Source organism: Eumetopias jubatus, unplaced genomic scaffold (genome assembly GCF_037043125.1).
Source record: "Eumetopias jubatus isolate StellerSeaLion01/CBP00866 unplaced genomic scaffold, mEumJub1_p1.0 scaffold_10, whole genome shotgun sequence".
Taxonomy (NCBI): Eukaryota; Metazoa; Chordata; class Mammalia; order Carnivora; family Otariidae; genus Eumetopias; species Eumetopias jubatus.
Window position 1 is genome coordinate 96,894,469 of NW_028274816.1, and position 17,969 is coordinate 96,912,437.

General features: G+C 38.1%; 1 protein-coding gene across 3 annotated transcripts in view; it reads right to left on the bottom strand.

Annotated features, from left to right (window-relative positions):
* Nucleotides 1–17,969, bottom strand: part of TLK2 (tousled like kinase 2) — a 115,107-nt gene that overhangs the window by 70,629 nt on the left and 26,509 nt on the right. The window lies entirely within an intron of this gene.

The window sequence follows — 17,969 nt, forward strand, 5'->3', positions numbered from 1 at the left end:
CTCTCTCTCTCTCTCTCTCAAATAAATAAATAAATAATTTTTTTAAAAAAAGCACCAGAGAGGCTCAAGAGTAGAAGTGAAGCTGTCAGAAGAATTAGCAAATCTGAAAACAACCAACAGAAATTATGCAAGCTGAAAACCAGAGAGAAAATGGAAGAAAAAATAAACAGCTTCAGAGAAATGTGGGAAACTAAGTACATCACCATGCACATTAATTGGGGTACCAGAGAGAGAGGAGAGCAGGAAAGGAGCAGAAAAAAAAATATTCAAAGAAATAATGGCTGAAAACTTCTCAAATTTATTGAAAAGCAGTAACTTACTCATTCAGGAAGCTTAATGAATTCCAAGCAGGATAAACACAAAGAGACCCACAAACAGACACATCATAGGAAAACTGCTCAAAGGCAAAAAGGAGAAAATCTTAAAAGCAGAAATATAACGCATCACTTACAAGGGAATCCCAATAAGATTAACAGCTGACTTCTGAGCAAAAACAATTTAAAAATGGGCAAAAGATCTGAACAGACATTTCTTCAAAGACTATATACACAAATAGTCAATAAGCACATGAAAAGTTCAACATCATTAGCTAATGGGGAAATACAAATCAGAACCAAAATGAGACACCACTTCACACCTACTAGGATGGCTATATTAATAAAGACAGAAGAACCTGCTGACAATGAGCACTGAGAAATAAATAGAATTGCTGAATCATTATATACCTGAAACCAATATAACACTATGTGTTAATTATACTTGATTTTTTTAAAAAAGTGATGGCAAGAAAGTGGAGAAATCGGAACCCTCATATACTGCTGGTGGGAACATAAAATGGTGCAGTTGCTTTCAAAAACAAGCAGTTCCTCAAACAATTAAACACAATTACTATATGACCCAGAATGCTACTCCTTGGTATATAATGTAGAGAAATGAATATACACAAAAACTTGGACACAAATGTATAGCAGCATTATTCACAAAAGCCAAAAGGTAGAAACAACCCAAATATCCAAATGATAAATGGATAAACAAAATGTGGTATATCCATACAATGGAATATTACTTGGCCATAAAAAAGAATCAAGCACTGATACATGCTACAGTATAGATGAAGCTTGAAAACATTTGCTAAGTAAAAAAAGTCACAACAGAGCACATATCAAATGATTCCATTCATATGAAAATCTAGACTAGGGAAAGCTAAGGCAAAGTAAATTAGTGGTTGCTTAGGGTTGGGTGGGGGGAGGGGGGAATGGGGATGACAGCTAAAGAATATCGGGGTTTTTTTGAGGTGATAAAAAATGTTCTACAACTGTGCTGATGGTTGTATGTATCCATGAATATACTAAAAAAAAAACACACAATGAACTGCACATTTTTAAAGGGGTAAATTGCACAGTAAATGAATTATATCTCAACAAAGCTGTTAAAAAAGTTACTAGGCTTAGTTCAGAAAGTCTGCATTCCTACTAGTGTATATTAAGTATTCCTTTCACCATATTCTTAAAGCGCTACTTTTAAAGTGTAATTAACACACAGTAACAGAGAGCTTCATAGTGAGATACTTGTGAAGCTGCAAAGGAAAATAATAAAGTGAGGGGCACCTGGGTGGCTCAGTTGGTTAAGCATCTGCCTTCGGCTCAGGTCATGATCTCAGGGTCCTGGGATTAAGCCCAGCATCTGGCTCTCTGTTTAGTGGGGAGCCTGCTTCTCCCTCTCCCTCTGCCACGCCCCCTGCTTGTGCTCTCTGCCAAATAAATAAAATCTTTTTAAAAAAAGAAAAAAATTAATAAAGTGAAACTAGGGAGAAGAAATCAAATCATGTGATTCAACAGAAGTCTTAATCCTATAATGATACAGAGTTCCACGATGTTTTGAATGAGAAAAGTTTTATTTGCATAAGAATTCCACAATAATTTAAATTGAATATTCCTACACCCAAATTGTTAAAAATATTCTGTTCATGAATTACCTTTATTGTAACCATTATGAACCATTTTTCCCCTTGGATAGCAATAAAACCATATACTATATTTTAACTCTACAAACGAGAGAACTGAAGAACCTAGTGTTTTACTCGCAATTACTGATAATGAAAAACTATAATAAAGTGCACATACCAGCGATGGACACTGTATTATCTGAAATGTCACACAAGAGGCGCAAGGATCCTTACGGTTCCTTGGGTATGTTTGTCTAACCGAAAGAAAAAAGGATTAAGAATTACCGAGTCCTCCCTTTTACCGTCCTTTTCTGAAGCACAGCATCCCCAAATTATCATAAAATCTTTAGATTAAATTTAATTAGCAAGGATAAATGACCAATATTCCCTGTTCTAAAACAGCTTACTGTCTATTACGAGAGCTAACCAAAAGGTTTTAGGCAAACTGAATGCTACCTTTCAAAAATGTCACTCTCACTAAAAAACAAACAAAAATGGCAGGGGAAACTCAACTAAGTTAAATGAGGATAAAGGTATGACTAAATTAAAATGAATGACCTTTGATTTGACCCTGAATATCAAAACAATGCAAAACCAAACAGCTATAAAGGACATTACTGGGACAAAGGCAGAAACTGAATATGGACTATATATTAATCAAATGCTTTTACAAACTGGTCTATTACTATCAGTTCCTCAATTGCTAATTTTCCCATTTGATGCATCTTTGTAATAAGGTGCTTTATAAGTTTTGTATGAGTTCATGCTCAGCTTTGGGAGAGTCTTCCACATTTCAGGGGTTAAGGAGCAGTCCCAAAAGCAGTTTAATGTCTGCCTCTGCCAGTGGCCTATAACATTCGTTAGTTCCCAAAACATTTATACATTAGTTGCCTTACCCAAGATTTCCACACAAGGTTGAAGTTTTGCATTTCTTGCAGGTGGCTTTTAAATTTTTTCTCTTTCTTTTTAAAGTAATCTCTACACCCAATACGGGACTCGAACTCATGACCCTCAGATCAGGAGTCGCCATGTTCTACCAAGTGAGCCAGTCAAGCACCCCATTTCCTGCAGGGGGCTTTAACAACAATCCAAATATAAGTGGCTCACTTCTGTCCTACGTCCTGGGCCAGTGGGCAGTTTTACCAGTCCTAGTTCATAGGCAAAGCTTACCCCTTCCCAATTCCCAGCTTTACACAGATCCAGTTCAGGTCTTTGACCTCAATTACCATCCCCAGGGGTAAATTAAACCCCAAGGCATAAAAGCTTATGGACCATCAAGTTTAACTCCCATTCCACCACTGTAACATCGTCATATATTTGAAACTATAATAACTGGGACTCAACTTTTCTGATTTTTCTTATACTGCTGACATTCTGGAATTATATAATTGTCACGTATTTCATTCCATCAGTCACTTCACTGAATTATTACTCTTTCTAATCATCTGTTAAGTTTGTTCCTTTTGATTTAGTTGTCTAGATATAAAATCACAGCATTTATAAATAATAAGTTTATATCTTCCTTTCCACAATTTACATATCTTGTTTCACATTTTACTGCACCAAATAAAACAACAGAAATAATAAGCATAAAGAATATTGTTTTGTTCTTTTTCAACGTAACTCTGCTAGTGCTTTACACCCTTAAAAGCTGTATTAAGACCTCTCTGATAGCCAAAATAATCCTGTAAAAGAACAAAGGTAGAGGTCTCCCACTTTCTGATTTCAAAACTTACTATAAAACTTTAATAACCAAAACAAGATGGCACTGGCATAAAGACAGACATACAGGGGCGCCTGGGTGGCTCAGTCGTTAAGCATCTGCCTTTGGCTCAGGTCATGATCCCAGGGTCCTGGGGGGCCCCACATCAGGCTCCCTGCTTGGCAGGAGGCCTGCTTCTCCCTCTCCCACTCCCCCTGCTTGTGTTCCCTCTCTCGCTGTATCTCTCTCTGTCAAATAAATAAACAAAATCTTTAAAAAAAAAAAAAAAAAGACATACAAATGGAATAAAACTGAAAGCCCCGAAATAAACCCTTGCATATGTGGTCAAATGGTTTCCCCCACCCATTTTTTCTTTGAAGATTTTTTTTTCACTTTTATTGAGATATAATTGATACACAGCTATGTGTAAATTTAAGGTGTAATGCATAATGACTTGATATAAGATGATTTTCAACAAGGGTGCCAAGACCATTCAACGGTGAAAGGACAATCTTCTCAACAAATGGTGTTAGGAAAACTGGATATCCACATGCAAAAGAATGAAGTTGGACCCTTACCTTATACCACATACAGAAATTAACTCAAAATTGAGGACCCCAAAAGCACAGCAACACCAAAAAACAGACAAATTGGACTATACCAAAATTAAAAACCTCTGTGCATCAAAGAACATGATCAACAGAGTAAAGAAGTAACCCACAGAAATGGGAGAAAATATTTGCAAATCATATAGCCTATGATAAGGGGTTAATATCCAGAATAGACAAAGAATTCCTACCAATCAATAAGAACACAACAATGTGATTAAAAACTGGGCAGGGGCACCTGCTGGCTCAGTTGGTAGAGCCTGCTACTCTTTATCTCAGGGTCGTGAGTTCTAGCCCCATGTTGGGGATAGAATTTACTTAAAAAAAATAAAATAAAGGACAAAGGACTTGAATAGACATTTCTCCAAAGATACAGAAAAGGGCCAACAAGCACACGAAGAGATGCCACTAATCATTAGGGAAATGCAAATCAAAATTACAATGAAATACCATACCACCATGCACCCATTAGGATGGCTACTATCCAAAAAAAGGGAAAGTAATGAGTGCTAGCAAGGACGTGGATAAATTGGAACCTTTGTGCACTGTTAGAATGTAAAATGGTAAATTTTAGATGTATTTTACCACAATTAAAACTGTTTTAAAACACTGCATTAGGCCACCTGGGTGGCTCAGCTGGTTAAGTGTCTGACTCTTGGTTTCAGCCCAGCTTATGATCTCAGGGTCATGGGACTGAGCACAGAGCCTACATGAGATTCTCTCTCCCTCTGCCCCTACCCCAGCTCATGTGCATGTGCACTCATGTTCTCTCTCTCTCTAATAAATAAATGAATCTTTAAAAAAAAACCGTATTGTTTTTTAAATTAGAAAGTTGGGATGGTTACTGAGTTAATCCAAATGCTTTTTAAAGAGTTATTACTTATTTGCCATTGTAAGAATAGTAATAGCCAAGACTTACATAGCACTTGTAGGGGCTGGGCATTCTATATTAGCACATTTAATTCTCATGACTGATAAAAACAGACCCACACAAATATGCCCAACTAATTTTTGACAAAAGCACAAAAACAATTTGATAGATTTTTCAACAAATTGGTGCTGGAGCAATCAGCCACACACAGACAAAAATATGAACCTCAACTTAAACCTCATAACTTATTTAAAAAATTAACTCAAACGGGATCAAGAACTTAAATGTAGGGCCATGTGGGTGGCTCAGTCAGTTAAGCATCTGCCTTTGGCTCAGGTCATGATCCCAGGGCTCTGGGATCGAGTCCCACATCAGGCTCCCTGCTCAGCGGGGAGCCTGCTTCTCCCTCTCCCGCTCCCTCTGCTTGTGTTCCCTCTCTCGCTGTGTCTCTCTGTCAAGTAAATAAATAAAATCTTAAAAACGAATAAAAATAAATAAAACTTAAAAAAAGAAAAAATAACTTAAATGTAAAACAAAATCATAAAATGTTTAGGGAAAAAAATGGGAGAAAATCTTCACAACACAGGACTAGGTGAAAAGATCTTAGACTTGACACCAAAATCTCGATCTATAAGAGGAAAAGTTAATATATGGAGCCTCTTCAAAATGAAAAACTTTTACTCAGCAAAAGACCTTGTAGGACAAAGAGAAAAATCATAGACTAAAAGAAAGTATTTCCTGACCACATATCAGGCAAAGGGCTTAAAATTAAGACTATATAAAGAACTCAAAACTCAGTAAATTTTTAATCCAATTAGAAAACTGGCAAAAGACATGAACAGCCATTTCACTGACAAACATATAAAGGCGGGCTAAGAAGCATGAGAAAGATGTTCAACATCATTAGCCACTAGGGATATACAAATTCAAACCACATTAAATTTTTTATACATCTATCAGAATACTAAAATAAAATATAGTGACAAGACTAAATGCTGGCAAGTACACAGAAAAACTGAATCACTCATACACTGCTGGTGAGAATGTAAAAAGGTACAGTCAATTGGAAAATTGTTTGGCAGTTTCTTTTAAAACTAAAAATGTACATATCATATCCCAGGAACTGTATACTACTGAACATCTGTTCCAGAGAAATAATGTTCATGTAAAAGCCTGTACACAAATGTTCATAATGATTTTATTCTTAATAGCCAAAACCTCAAAACCTATAAAGAACTTATCAAACTCAACACCCAAAAACCAAATAATCTGTTAAGAAATGGGCAGGAGGGGAGAAGATATTTGCAAATGACATATCAGATAAAGGGTTAGTAACCAAATCTACAAAGAACTTACAAAATCAACACTCATAATAACCAAAACCTGGAAAGAAACCAAATGCCCTTCAATGGGTAAATGGTTATATCCACACCATGGACTACTACTCAGCAATAAAAAGGAATGAACTATTTATACACACAACAACTTGGATGGACTTCAAGGAAATTATGCCAACTAAAAAAAAAAAAGCCAATCCCTCTGGGGCACCTGGGTGGCTAAGTTGGTTAAGTGTCTGCCTTTGGCTAAGGTCATGGTCCCAGGGTCCTGGCATTGAGCCCCATGTTGGGCTCTCTGCTCAGTAGAGGAGTCTGCTTCTCCCTCTCCCTCCCCCCACTCATGTTCTCTCTTGCTCGCTCTCTCAAATAAATAAAATCCTTAAAAAAAAGCCAATCTCCAAAGAATATATACTTTATGATTCCATTTTTATATTTTATATTATGCATATACATATATGTACTTCTTGAAATAATGAATTTATAGGGATGGAAACAGATTAGTGGTTGTCAGGAGTTAGGATTTCAAGGAAGAGTAGGTGGGGGTGAATACAAAGGAGTAGCAAGAGAGCCTTGTGATGGAACAGTTCTGCACCTTGATTGTGGTTACAAGAAGCTACACAAATGATAAAAGTACACAGATGTGCACATTCACATACACAAATGGTGGGTGTATAACGGGAAATCCGAATGAGTTGTGTGGATTTTACCAATGTCAATTTCCTGCTTTTGGTACTGTACCTTAATTATGCAAGATGGTTACACTGGCGGAAGAAGAATACATGAAACCTCCCTGTACAATTTTTGCAATTCCCTTTGTATCTGTAATTATTTTGAAATAAAAAGTTTTTATGAGTTTTTATTTTTTATAAATTATTTACTTGCTATAGTTAAGTAATAATGATAAACAATACTTAGCTAACAATTGCTACATAGGCAAAGCATTCTATAGCACATTTAATCCTGGTAACAACCTGTTACGGGCTCAACTGTGTCCATCTCAAATTTCTGTTGAAGCCCTAACCCCCAGTACATCAGAATGTATTTGGAGAATAGGGCCTTTAAAAGAAGTAATTAGGTTAAAATGGGATTGTTAGGGTGGGCCCTAATCCAATGACTGATAGGACACAAAGACACCAGACATGCACACACACTGAGGAAAGCTCATAATGAGGACACAGTGAAAAGGTGGCCATCTGTAAGCCAAGGAGGGAAAGCCTCAAACAAACAAACAAACAAACAACCCTAGCCCAGCTAAAACCTTGATCTTGGACTTCTAGCCTCCAGAATAGTGAAAAATAATTTTCTGTTCTTTAAACCACCCAGTCTATTATGTCAGCCCTAGCAAACTAATGCACAACCTTGTAAGACAGCTGCTATAATTACTCTTATTTATAGATGAAAAACCTGTAAGAAAACTTAGTGAACTCCCCAATATCACACAGCTGGTAAGAAGCAGAGACAGGAGGGGCACCTGGGTGGCTCAGTCGGTTAAGCATTTGCCTTTGGCTCAGGTCATGATCCCAGGGTTCTGGGATAGAGCCCCACGTCGAGCTTCCTGCTCGGGGGGAATCTGCGTCTCCCTCTTCCTCTGCCCCTATTCATGCTCTCTCTCTTTCTCAATCAAGTAAATAAAATCTTTAAAAAATAAAATAAAAAAAGCAGAGCCAGGATCTAGACCTAAGCAATGTGGCTTCAAAATATGTACTACTAGCCTTTGAGCTATACTAACTCTAGTATATTAATCAATTTTTAAAATAATGAAACTGTCTGGCATTTTTAGGATAAACTACCTGAAACATACAAAAAAAGGAATTATCTCCTAGCCATGTGCTAGTATTTTTATTTGAATTTAAACATCTATATATGCATAAATGAGATTAGGCTATACTTTTAATTCCTCATATTTGTCAGATTTTGCTACTGGAGTTTATTATTTCTTTTTTTTTAGATTTATTTATTTTGGGGAGAGCGAGAATGAGAGAGAGAGTACATGAGAGGGAGGAGGGTTAGAGGGAGAAGCAGACTCCCTGCTGAGCAGGGAGCCCGATGTGGGACTCGATCCCGGGACTCCAGGATCATGACCTGAGCCGAAGGCAGTCGCTCAACCAACTGAGCCACCCAGGCGCCCTGGAGTTTATTATTTCTGTTATTATTTAACATGAAAACTATCTAGGATAGGATAGGAGAGGAGAGACCACCAATAACTAGGGAGTGGATTTTTGCCCTTCAAAGAATAGGACAGGGAGGAAAAAATCATTTTATAATCTTTATTTTTTCTTGGTTATAGGAATCTATCCTGATTTTTTTTTTAAAGATGTTATTTATTTATTTGGCAGAGAGAGAGAGAGCAAGCACAAGTCGGCATAGAGGTAGGAAGAGGGAGAGGGAGAAGGAGGCTCTCTGCTGAGCAGGGAACCTGATGCGGAGCTCGATCCCAGGACTCCGGGATCATGACCTGAGCTGAAGGCAGCCGCTTAACCAACTGAGCCACCCAGGTGCCCAGGAATCTATCCTGATTTTTACATCTTATTTTCTCAACATGAATTCCTACTCTGAATGAAATTATTTATTCTGCTGAGACTTTCATATGAATAGAATATAACGCATCCATTTCCAGTTTTTTCACTTTGTAGGTCCTCACTTAGTAGGTATCTTTTGTTATACCCAATTTTTTCCCTCAATTTTTCCTGCTGTTCCCCAATTTTCCAACTCTGGATTAATTCCTAGTCTTCTGTTTTGGAATATTTATTTCTTCTTGTATTTTTATTATTTTGTTCTCTGTTTCTTTTTTTAAATTTTTCTGAAACCTTAAATTCTAACGGTAAACTCATACTCTTGTATGTTAAGTATGTTTTCATCCACATTAGATAAGTTTAATAACTACATCATATTTTTCACTTCTTTTTTTTTTTAAAGATTTTATTTATTTATTTGAGAGAGAGAGAGAATGAGAGATAGCACGAGAGAGGGAAGAGGGTTAGAGGGAGAAGCAGACTCCCTGCTGAGCAGGGAGCCCGATGCGGGACTCGATTCCAGGACTCCAGGATCATGACCTGAGCCGAAGGCAGTCGCTTAACCAACTCAGCCACCCAGGCGCCCTTCACTTATTTTCTAAGTAAAATAGTCTGTCACTTGATATTTGATATACAATAGCTTAGAAGAACACTTACTAACATCCAAGTCACTAGGGAGGGGAAACTGTCCAAAGAGTCATCTCAGGCTCAAAGAGAAGCTAGAAATATATTTTTTTAACAATGTATGATAATAAGACTCCTTAGCAAAAGCCCCATTTTCTATGCCAACATTTAAATTATTTACCCCTGTGCCCTGCTACTAATCATTTTTTCAAAGTAAAAAATCAAATGGAAGTCTTAGAATATAGACAATTTTGTTTTAAAAAAAAGTATGGTTTCCAAAAACAAAATAAAACTCATTTCTAATATACTTAAAATGTACTTTGGGGGGGGGCTTAAAAAGTACTTCAGTTACAAGCCTAAAAAAAACTTTGTTTTTAAGTTATAAAACCATGAAAATTGAGATTAAGATACAAATGCTGACAACCAGCTTTTAGCACATGAATAAAGCCCATGTAAACTAAGAAAAACTTGTAGAAGTAGGGACCAAAGGTTAATCTTTTCACTCCAGTAAAAATTTAAAATGTCAACATTTGTTGAGTTTCTAAAGTTTTCATTTCCTCCTTGGACTAAACTGGCATGTTAAAAGGAATTAGGAATTGAGAATAGCAGACAAATGTTAAACTTGATTAAGTATAGAGGAACACAGCTGACGAAAGGGTCAAACTACGTTAAGTTAGTAAAGATAATCCATTAAAGGCTATACCTAATGGAAATTAAAACTAAGGGTCTCCAAAGGGGAACCCTCTTGCACTGTTGGTGGGAATGCAAACTGGTAAGCGACTCTGGAAATTCCTCAAAAAGTCAGAAATGGAACTACCCTACCACCTAGCAGTTGCACTACTAGGTATTTACCCAAAGGATACAAAAATACAGATTCGAAGGGGTACAATGTTTATAGCATTATTATCAATAGCCAAATTATGTAAATAACCCAAGTGTCCATCAACTGATGAATGGATAAAGATGATGTGTGTGTGGGGGGGGGGTGCCTGGGTGGCTCAGTCGATAAGCGTCTGCCTTCAGCTCAGGTCATGATCCCAGAGTCCTGGGATCGAGCCCCACATCGGGCTCCCTGCTCCACGGGAAGCCTGCTTCTCCCTCTCCCACGCCCCCTGCTTGTGTTCCCTCTCTCGCTGTCTCTGTCAAATAAATAAAATCTTAAAAAAAAAAAATGTGTACACATACACACACACACACAGAATACTACTCAGCCATCAAAAAGAATGAAATCTTGCCATTTGCAACTATGTGGATGGAACTAGAGTGTATTATGTATTATGCTAAATGTATTAAGTCAGAGAAAGACAAGTACCATATGATTTCATTCATGTGGAATTTAAGAAACAAAACAGATGAACACAGGGGAAGGGAAAGAAAAAATAATTAACAGAGAGGGAGGCAAACCATAAGAGACTTTTTTAAAAAGATTTTATTTATTTATTTGACAGAGAGAGAGCACAAGCAGGGAGAGTAGGAGGGAGTTGGAGAAGCAGGCTCCCCACTGAGCAGGGAGCCAGACATGGAGCTCGATCCCAGGACCCCAGGATCATGACCTGAGCTGAAGTCAGACGCTTAACCAACTGAGCCACCCAGGGGCTCCATTAAGAGACTCTTAACCACAGGGAACAAGCTGAGGGTTACTGGAAGATGGTGGGGGCGGGGGGAGGGGGATGGGCTAAATGGGTGATGGGCTTAAGGAGTGCACTTGTTGCAATGAGCACTGGGTGTTATATGTAAGTGACGAATCGCTAAATTCCACTCCTGAAACCAATACTACACTATATGTTAACTAATCTGAATTTAAATAAAAACTTGGGAAGGAAAAAATAAAAACTAAGGGTCTCCATACTTTTTTTTTAGTCATTAGCGGCACCACCTTTTCATACCATGCCAGAGTCAAGGCAGCAATCTGAATGGTCAGACTCCCAGAGCCCTCGGGCACTGACTAGTTGATCAGTGTTCCTAGCAGTTAAATAGACGGGAAGTCTACTGAATTCTTACCTGATCTGTATAAGCAGGAGAGTCTAAGTCAAGTGAACAAAAGCATAACTTCAATCATTAAAAACACAGAGCCAGGGCCCCTAAATCAATCCCAATATTTGGGTCACTTTATAGACCCAGAACCAGTGACTGAAGGGGTCTCCCTGAGGAAGGATCCCACTATACCATCACAACTTTACACCTTAATCTTTCTCCCCAAAAGGACTACCACTGCCTTTTACCAAGGTGACTCTGCATGGGGGAAAATGAAATAATCAAAGACTCTTGAGCATTACTAGACCACTGGCTCTAGCTCTGAACAGACACTAATTCCAGAAGACCCAAAACATTACTATGGTCCACCAGTCAGAAGAGGGGCTTAGGGCGCCTGGGTGGCTCAGTTGGTTAAGCGACTGCCTTCGGCTCAGGTCATGATCCTGGAGTCCCGGGATCTAGTCCCGCATCCGGCTCCCTGCTCAGTGGGGAGTCTGCCTCTTCCTCTGACCTCCTTCCCTCTCATGCTCTCTCTCTACCATTCTCTCTCTCTCAATAAATAAAAAAATAAATAATCTTAAAAAAAAAAGAAGAGGGGCTTATGTATGTCAGCTGATCAGTGGAATCTTAGTTCAGGTCCACCTAACAGTGGGTCATGAACACTGATATGGTTATTTCCCCAGGTTCAGAATGCATAATCAGAATAAACATACTCAGCAACTGGCAGAATCCCATTAATTCCAGAATGTTCCCAATTTAGCAGGGAGCACTGTACCCTTTTAACTCATAAAATTATCTTCAGCAACACTCTCAAGAAAAACTTTTTAAGGAACAAAATCAATTTCATGTATTTAAAAACTGGCGGCACCATTTCAATCTATTCCGATATAACTTTTATAACTATAAGCTGAGGAAACTGAGGTAGCTTTTTCTATAATCATCAATCTCAATTCCAAGTGAAGCTATCTAATCTAGAAAACCAGAAAAAAATGTTCAAGTGATTCAACTGGCTTAACTCTAATAATAACTGTAGCAAACATACTTGGGTGGCGTAAGTACAATGAAGTTCATTTTTTACTTCCATTTAATTATGACCAAAGTGGGGAGATTTTATTGAATAGCCGAAACTAATATAATGTTGTATGTCAATTACACCTCATTAAAAAAAGCCTTCATTAAGCGTACATTTATGATGAGCACTGAGTAATATACAGAACTGTTGAATCACTAATTGTACACCTGAAATTAATATAACACTATGTTAACTATATTGTGGGATTAAAAACTTAATTAAAAAAAAACCAACCTCCTCCCAAACAAAAAATCAGATTAACTGAAATTTATAGTGAATATACCAGGTCAAAACAACAACAAAGGCAGCCTTTAACAAAAAAAAAAAAAAAAGTTATTTTAAATAATAATTATGTTTTAGTAAGGAAACAAAAATATTACAATACACTGTCAAGAAAATCCCTAATTAATATTAATGATTTTCAGTAATATTCAGTCATGCCAAACCCTAATCATGTAATTTAATAATACCCACTTCCAGACAACAAGCGAGCTCAACAATAAGAAGAAAAACAAAAAAATCCTTTAACTGTCTTCTCTCCTGGAAACCTCCTTATAAAAGTCTACACAATTCACCCAAGATCTGATGCATATAACAAAAAGAAAAAAAGATAATAATGTGTCAGCAAGGATATCTCTCATGCACTGCTGGTGGGGATATAATATGGTGCAGCCACAGTGGAAAAGTCTGGCAGCTCTTAAATTGGTTAAACTAATAACTGAAAAAAAAGATCCTTCCAGTTTTAAATTAGCTCCAGCCTTTAACAGAGTATCTCTTAACCATAAGATCCTGCAATTCCACCCCTAGGAATACAGCCAAGAGAAATGAAAACATATGTGCACCCAGAAATACATACATGAATATTCACAGCATCATTATTCATAATAGTCAAAAAATGGGAAAAAAACCAAATGTCCATCAAACTGAAGAATGGGTAAAAAAAAAAAAATATGGCATATCCATACAGTGAAGTAGTATTTGGCAATGAAAAGACAAATTACTGATACGTGCTATAACATGAATAAACCTTGGAAACTGAAAATGATGCTAAATGAAAGAAGCCACTCACAAAGGGCCACATACTCTATTGATTCCATTTACGTGAAATGCTCAGAACATGCAGATCTATAGAGATAAAAAATGGACTGATGGTTGACTAGAGTTGAGAGGGATGGGGGTTTTGAGGGTGACATCTGAGGCATAAAGGTTTCTCTCTGAGGTGATAAAATGTTCTAAAACTGTGGTAATGGTTGCACAATTTTGTAAACATACTGAGCCACTGAATTGTACACTTTATTTTTATTTTTTTAATATTTTATTTATTTATTTGAGAGAGAGAGAGAGAGAGCACATGAGCAGAGGGAGAAGCAGGCTCCCCACTGAGCAGGGAGCTCAATGCGGGAGGACTTGATCCCAGGATCCTGAGATCACAACCTGAGCCGAAGGCAGACGCTTAACCGACTGAGCCACCCAGGCACCCTGAATTGTACACTGATGAAGTGTATGTTGTATGAATCGTATCTCTATAAGGATGTAAAAAAAAAAAAAAAAGATCCAGTACACTTTTGCTAGATACAGGAAGTTCTTACAACCATGGGAGGTACCACGACTATGGTGGGCAGAGGAGAGCATCAAACATAATCCTGCCCTACAGAGCTTCCTGATCGGAAAGGATTAGGTTTTCTCCCTCTAATTTTCAAATCCTTTATCTCATTTCATATATTTTTTAATTTTTTTAAAAGATTTATTTATTCCAGAGAGAGAGGGCACGGGCAAGCAGGGGCAGGGGCAGAGGGAGAGAGACTCTTTGCAAGCAGACTGCCCACTCAATCTAATGACTGAAATCACGACCTGACCTGAGCAGAAACCAAAAGTCAGACACTGAACCCACTGAGCCACCCAGGTGCCCCTATTTTTTTTTTTTTTAAGTAGGCTTCATGTCCAGTGTGGGGCTTGAACTCATGACCCTGAGATCAAGAGTCCCATGCTCCACTGGCTGAATCAGCCAGAAGCCCCCTCGTATTTCTTTAAATAAGGGAAAAAGCACTGTCCTAACAGATGTGTTTACAGGATGATTGTAGCCACACCTAAATGGCAGATCTCAAAATCACCTCTTACATGAAAAATAAACAAGTTGCAGAACAATAATAGTATGATTCAATTTCTGTAAAAATTACACACAAAAATCAGTAATGTGTTTTCTATGCATAAATATGTATGCAAGTGGATACAGTATTTTAAAAAATCTAGATAGAGGGCGCCTGGGTAGCTCAGTTGGTTAAGCGACTGCCTTCGGCTCAGGTCATGATCCTGGAGTCCCGGGATCGAGTCCCACATCGGGCTCCCTGCTCAACAGGGAGTCTGTTTCTCCCTCTGACCCTCTTCCCTCTCGTGCTCGCTCTCATTCTCTCTCTCAAATAAATAAATAAAATCTTTAAAAAAAAAATCTAGGTAGATACAACTCAAACTTCTCAAAGCAATTACAGTTCTCATTATTACAAAAGTATGCATGCATTCCTTTATATAACTAAAAATTAATCATTAAAATACTAAATATAAGGGAAAGGAGTATGACTTCAACATATGTAGAAGCAACAATTATATGGACTACTTTGTATTTCATTATAAAGCTTGCAATTTAACTTCAGCCTTTCTCCTTATGCTTGGAAAATCCTTTATAGATTAAAAACTACAAGTTCAGGGGCACCTGGGTGGCTCAGTTGGTTAAGAGTTGGCCTTTGGCCCAGGTCATGATCCCAGGGTCCCGGGACTGAGTCCCACATCAGGCTCCCTGCTCAGTGGGGAGTCTGCTTGTCCCTCTCCCTCTGCCTGCCCCTCTCCCTCTGCCCTGCTCATGCTGTCTCTCTCAAATAAAATCTTTAAAAAATTAAGAAATAAAAACTACAAATTCAATATTTAGACAGAAAGGAGAAGTTCTGTAGAAAACGCTGGGGGCACATTCATAGTAAAGACAACAAAGAAGAAATGGTCATAAGAACAAAAATAAAAAGATCACTATAATCCAGATTTCAAATATCCGAGAAGTACATAACCCTGAAGAACGTCTGATGATCAGTAAGTTTAAGTTCCTGGCTTTTACTGTTTTGAAGAGATCATTAATTAATCTGTAAGAAACAAACCTACTACCATCTCCCACAGGAAACTATAACAAAATCTCCATTGCAGAGCCTAATATATTGGTATATTGATTGGGGCACGACCTTTAGCAAGTCAACTGCTCTCTCTGAGCCTCAATTTACTCATCTGTAAAAAGCCAGGCAGACCAAAAAAAAAAAAAAAAAAAAGCCAGGCAGATAACCCTAATGTACCTTTCTGCCCCTTCAAAAGCTAGAATTTAACACCGTAATTTTTTAAGTTTATATAATCCATGACTCTACCTCCTACATATACATCTTAGCCATTCCCAGTTTCTACCTATCTAGTCTGGGAAAAGATAATTCAGAGATTTTCCACTAAGACGTGGCAATCTCATTTATTCACCCTCCAATTCCAATTCCAAAAATTACACTACTAACCTATCATCAAGATGGTAGGTACATTTGGTATAAGCCATGTAAATACTCTTAGCTAGGTCACTGTTACTTATACCCCTAAAGCACATTACTTCCTAAGGCACATGATGGCTCATGGCTCAGAGTTAAGCACAGCAATTAAAAAATATAAAACTGGTGTCTTGGGGCGCCTGGGTGGCTCATGTGGTTAAGCGTCCAACTCTTGATCTCAGCTCAGGTCTCAATCTCAGGGTCAGGAGTTTTAAGTCCCGCAGTGGGCTCCACACTGGGTATGGAGCTTACTTAAAACAAAAAACAGGACACCTGGGTGGCTCAGTCGTTAAGCGTCTGCCTTCGGCTCAGGTCATGATCCCAGGGTCCTGGGATCGAGCCCCGCATCGGGCTCCCTGCTCAGCGGGAAGCCTGCTTCTCCCTCTCCCACTCACCCTGCTTGTGTTCCTCTCTCACTGGTCTCTGTCAAATAAATAAATAAAATCTTAAAAAAAAAAAAAAACTACTGTCTTGACATATCAGCTGTGAGGAGTATCACAAATTACATCCCTGACTTTTTTTTCTGAGTAATTTACTGTGATTTACTGTTAAAATAAGGAATTCAAAGTTAGCACTGGAAAAATTAATCTCACTTACTTGCATTTCCTGAATAGGAAAGAATGGGATGGCCCAGGAGCGTGAGCAATAGAAAAATTATTGAGAACAGCTGGTACCAACAGTTTAAAATCAGATTGGTGTGGGACTGAATCACTGAGTCACTGTATGAAACGAGGCAAATCACTCTATGACATATGAGCTCTGGTCTTCTCAACTGTGATAAAAAAGAAGACCCACCTTAGGGATACTGCAAGGATTAAATAAAATAATACTATATATTGGGTTAGAGGAAAACAATGCCTGAAATACAGGTGGTACTCTATGAAGATTAGTTATTGCTTTCCCCCTCTCTGGGAGTTCAGGAGGATATTTAAGGTGCATCTTTAACATGAAACTTTAGCCAACTAAGCCAACCAGTTTGGGTTTTTTTTTTTCCCCCACATTGCTATCAGTTTTGCACAACTTAATGTTTATCCCAGTAGCACTGTAAAAAGGACTCATCGCTAGAAGGACAATCAAAGGCGTAAAAAAAAAATTTTTTTTAAGATTATTTATTTATTTATTTGACAGAGAGAGACACAGCGAGAGAGGGAACACAAGCAGGGGGAGTGGGAGAGGGAGAAGCAGGCTTCCCGCAGAGCACGGAGCCCGATGTGGGGCTCGATCCCAGGACCCTGGGACCATGACCTGAGCCGAAGGCAGACGCTTAACGCCTGAGCCACCCCAGGCACCCCTCCTTTTTTTTTTAATCATGAGATGTGTACTCTAATCTCTATCCTCTATTTCCCCCACCTGTTAACCCACCTCCCCTCTGGTAACTGTTTCTTGGTTTATCTCTCCCTCTTTTTTTCCTTTGCTCATTTGTTCTGTTTCTTAAATTCCACATGAGCAAAAGCATGTGGTAACTGTTTTTCTCTGACTGACTTATTTTGCTTAGCACTATACTCTCTAGCTCCAACCATGTTGTTGCAAATGGCAAGATTTCATTCTTTTTTATGACTGAATTCCATTATATCTAAATACCACATCTTCTTTATCCATTCATTTACTGATGGATACTTGGGATGCTTCCATAGACTGGCTATTGTAAATAATGCTGCAATAAACACAGGGGTGCATGTATCCCTTTGAATTCATGTTTTTTTAATTTTCTGGTAAATACCCAGTAGTGCAATTCCTGGATCATAGGGTAGTTCTAGTTT